At 37.6% G+C, this 4,176-nt stretch overlaps 1 protein-coding gene across 1 annotated transcript in view; it reads left to right on the forward strand.

Annotated features, from left to right (window-relative positions):
• Pcdh15 (protocadherin related 15) overlaps positions 1–4,176 on the forward strand; it is a 1,155,509-nt gene that overhangs the window by 312,854 nt on the left and 838,479 nt on the right. Inside the window, exon 2 of the mRNA XM_026785470.1 lies at positions 1,798–1,870. The gene's annotated coding sequence lies outside the window, so the exon portion shown is untranslated. The remainder of the gene's footprint in view (positions 1–1,797; positions 1,871–4,176) is intronic.

The following is a 4,176-nucleotide window of genomic DNA, read 5'->3' on the forward strand; positions in this document are numbered from 1 at the left end:
GACAAAGGTCTGATCTCCAGAATATATAGAGAACTCAAGAAACTAGACTTTAAAATGCTAATTAACCCAATCTATTTATATTTTTAAAAGGCATCAAATACATTTAGCGAGGAAGAAGAAAGCCATTCCAAGTATTGTAATAGAACATATGAGTAATCACTTAGGAATGATTTGAATTGTTTGCTTCATACAATGTATAAAAGTAATTATATCTTTAATAGAAGCACATACTTAATTCCTTGCATGTTTTTAACATGCATAAACCTGCCTCTCCCTACTGCACCCCTAATGATTTTTAATATTCTAACAATACCAAAAATATTTTGCAAGACAAAATTTCAGAGTGGTATAGCCTGTGTGAGCTCTCTCAGCAGGAAGAGGCAATGAGTAGATGTGTGTTCTTGAAGCATGTAGAAAATGATTCCGCGGAGCGATTGCCACATTCTCAGCTTCAGAAGGCCTTTGAGAGTTGGAAGAAGCCTCATTATGACTCAGCACCCAGGCACTGTGGAGCTGCCATTCACTATGCACAGCACTATGCAAAGTGGTCACTTTCCTCTCAGGAATGTCTTGAATGACTTCTTCCAGCCACGAAACTGCTCTCTTAGTAGCTTCCAGGAAATTTCTGTGCCTTAGCTTATTCTAAGTACACTGCTTAAAACTCAACAAAAGCCCAACAACAAAAACCACCTTCATTTGTACATGCTCTCATCTTGAAAGAAAACCCTGTTGTGTTCTCAAGGGATGAGCACTTGTGTTTAGTGAAGGAGCCTGGTAAGTAATTACAGCAGCTAGGAATTAGCTTTTTTTTTTTTTCACATACACAAGGAAAAATCATGTGCTGAGGACAAAATACAGGGTTTTTCATCCACCACTGTAACAATTTCTGATATTTACATAAGATATATGATGATTTCAGTTAGGTTCTGTAACTTTGAGAAGACCATATCCCAATAATAATAATAAATAATAATGATAATAATAATAATAAAGAATAGCTAAAGTGCCTTGATTCAACAATTTATTGTCACAAACATTTTCTTTCTCCTTCCTCAAACAAAAAAATTGACATTGTGATAATAGTGGCATATGATAAAATTTTCAGATAGAGGACCTGGAGAGAGCTGCTCAGGTTCCAGTCTCAGGACCCCTGTGGCGGCACACCAAGAGCTATAAGTCTCTTTTGGCATCCTCAGGTAGCATACTCACAACACATGCCCACCAATACATACACACACAAACACACAGGGACCATAATTAAAAATAAAATAAATCAAAATAATTAGACTTAAAAGTATTTTATTAAAAAAAAAAAACTTTTGTTCATCCTGAGGGTGAAGCCAAGGTCCTTCATATGCTAGGCAAGCACTGGGTATTAATGGGCCCCTGACTCAGAGGGAAAGCTCATGTTGTTTAAATACTTTTCTTCAATCTGCGGATCATACCACCAAACAGTATGTTTAAAGGTTTTATTAAGAACTTATTCTGTGATACTTCATGAGGGATAGAGAGACTCTTGTCTTACCAAGCTTTTCGGTGTGAAGTAAATGTTCATTTTCTAAGTACACTCTAGAACTTGGGTGACCGCCCAAACACCCTGGGTCAAGTTTCCAGTAAGGGGATCCACAGTTTCTGTATTCAAACTTTGTGCTTAGGAGGCTAATGTTTGTGCATCATATCTGTAACACTTTGCCTCAATCACAAATGTAACAGGTACACACATAAGTAGCTTTCTTATCCTGTACCTAGCAAGGTTGTGTTTTATCATGCCACTGACCCATAACCTTCTCTCTTTAGGATTATGGAAGCACCCTTCATTACAGAAGGTTGAAGTCACGTGTCAGTGAGGGCAGACGGACAAGACAACAAGGTGAGTCACGATTACTGATCCATAGAGTTGCAACCTTCATGTACTTTGTCTCCCGCTTAGAAAAACAAAAACAGTCCTTGAACTGGTATTTCCCATGAAATTTATTCACCGTGTCTACAATTTAATTAGTGAGTACCGTTCAAAAATCTTTAAGTAGATTTATTTTTATCTGCGGCGTCTAAGCCAGGAAGAAGAAAAGGGAGCTAATGAAAGCGTTTGTAAAACTCTTTCTCCAGAAGAGTGAAATATTGGGGCTTTCTACTACAGTATGTTCAGAATAGGCAAGCCTTCAACTGTGTTTAGATTTATTATTCTCCATTGATTGGGTCATTCTCTTGGAGACTATCCCAGTGGTAACGTATGAGAAACCTTGCATCTATTACACGGTGCCAAAGAACTGTCTGTCCCAATGGTTTTTTTGTTTTTTGGTTTTTGTTTTTTCTTAATTTGGTTGTTCACAAAAACCATAGCTAAGTGTTATAGGCACAACTTGGATTTTTCTGGATGAAGTCAATGTCCTATTGTACGTTTCTGAGGTCAGGCTTATGCTTCCGTTGCAGAAATAGCTTTAGGACTTTAGAAACATAAAAGGAGAATTAAGATAAAATTTGACCAGGAGCAGCATCCATGGGATAAGAGAGGAGGAGCCTACTTGTCTCACAGTGACTTCAATCAACAGAAATAGAATCAGATAAACCCTTACAGAACTGAGTGAAGAAGTTGAGTTATTTAAACAAAACCCTGGTAGTCGTGTGTAAAATTCATAATTAAATAACTCACTGAAGGTTGGGATATAGTACTTCAGGAAATAGAACACACATAGAGATAATTAAAATTTGCAACATATGAAACACATACAGACTGCTTCACAAGGCTGGCACCTCCTCTGATTCCCCATTCTTGTTTAAAACACCATGTGGCTCCCGGGTGACCACATTGTCTACTGTTTTCCAATTCATTTGCAGCAGCTACTATGGTGTCATGAACTAGCCGGTGCTATGTAAACACCCGTGCTCAGGGGTGGAAATGAAGGTTCAACAATTAAGAGAGAAGACAGACTGCTCTTTCAGAGGACTCAAATCCATTCCCACTGCCCACCTCAGGCAACCAACAACCATCAGTTACTCCAGCTCCATGGAATCGGAAGTTTTCTGGCTTTAGTGGGTGCTGTACTCATGTGGTGATCATATGCAGACACACACACACGCACACATAAGTAAAAAGAAAATAGTTCATTAAAAATTAAAAATGTGTTATATAAAAAAAATAATTATTAATTTTTTTTCAGTTTTAAATTTTTCAAATAGCTGTAAACACATCCTAAAAATAGTTTTCTCTTTGGTTTTTATTCTATACTGGCTCCAGTAGAGCAGGCAGGATTTTTCTAAAGTTATACCCTGTGTAACGTGCGAAGTTGAGAAATCATGGGACGGATATTCTCATGTCCTCACCACAGAATAGTTTTCATGTTTGAGGTCATGCAGATGTTGGCTTGCTGGAGTCACTTTTCATTACATCAATAGTCAGCACATCTCTTCATTCTTTGTAATGCATGTAAATATAGTTTGTCACTTTGCCATGAAAAAATTCTAAAGTTGACTTAAATCACCTTTACACACTACCAAATTCATAATTAAACATATTGCCTATTAAACAAATAAGGCCACCAAATTGTGAGAATGCTATTTCATAGGAGGACTGATAAAATTTTGAAGGTAAAGATTTGAAATACCTCATCTAGTACTCATAAATTCAATTTTAAAGATCTACAGTACTTTCGGAATATTGACTGCCCTTATTTGAATAATGGATGCAGGTAAATGAAGCTTCAAGTTCTAACTGTAACTTCTGTTCCTTATGGGAGAATATGTAAGGTCCTAGACAATAATGTATTTCAGATCGGCTTTCTATTCAAAAGATCACAAGAAATGCAGAGAAATGGAAAATGTATTGAAAAGAGACAAGTCTGGGGCCTAAAAATTATTGGTGCTAATAGAGTCCCCAGCAAGTTCTTAACGAATTGTCACAGGCAACTCCGGTTAGAAGGTATCGATACCTAATCATCTTTAAACAGTATTTGTGAATTCTAAGGTCCTACGTTTGTGGGTGTAAGAACGTGGCTGAATGACTGGTACAAAAGCAGAGGAACAAGAGCTAGAGGATGAACCAGCAGATAAATGCTTGCTGCTCTTACCGAGTTATGTTTCCAGCATGCTCACAGAGGTTCACAACCACCTCCAACTCCAGCTCCAGGGATCCAGCAACTTCCTCTGGCTTCCAAGTACACTGCAGTCATGTGCACACAT

This window comes from Microtus ochrogaster, linkage group LG2 (assembly GCF_000317375.1).
Source record: "Microtus ochrogaster isolate Prairie Vole_2 linkage group LG2, MicOch1.0, whole genome shotgun sequence".
NCBI lineage: Eukaryota > Metazoa > Chordata > Mammalia > Rodentia > Cricetidae > Microtus > Microtus ochrogaster.